Source organism: Phaethon lepturus, unplaced genomic scaffold, assembly GCF_000687285.1.
Source record: "Phaethon lepturus isolate BGI_N335 unplaced genomic scaffold, ASM68728v1 scaffold12006, whole genome shotgun sequence".
Taxonomy (NCBI): Eukaryota; Metazoa; Chordata; class Aves; order Phaethontiformes; family Phaethontidae; genus Phaethon; species Phaethon lepturus.
In genome coordinates this window covers 62216-62561 of record NW_010546971.1, presented here as the reverse complement: position 1 = coordinate 62561, position 346 = coordinate 62216, and positions in this window count along the sequence as shown.

Genomic DNA, 346 nt, shown 5'->3' with positions numbered 1-346 from the left:
CCTTTTTGAACATTTATGCAGAATTCAGTGAGCCCAGTGACTCCTAGTAATGCCCTTCAGGTTCACAGTTTTTCTGTAGAAATAGGCTCTGGAGGAGAGATTGGGCTAGCTTCTGAAAAGCTGAAGGCAGTTTGTTCCTTGCTCTTCTCTCAGAATAAAGTGTAGTGAGCGGGAGAGCAACAGTATTCCCCCAAGAGTGACTGTTACCATCTACTCTGGTAGATGCTGTAGTGTGACTGTAGCGCACAAAAGTCTTACTCAGAGCTGGGTGCTCACTTTTCAGTGTCCTCTCCAATCAGAGTCTTTGTTCTGAGGAATTTGCATTTTAAACAGACAAGCCAGATTA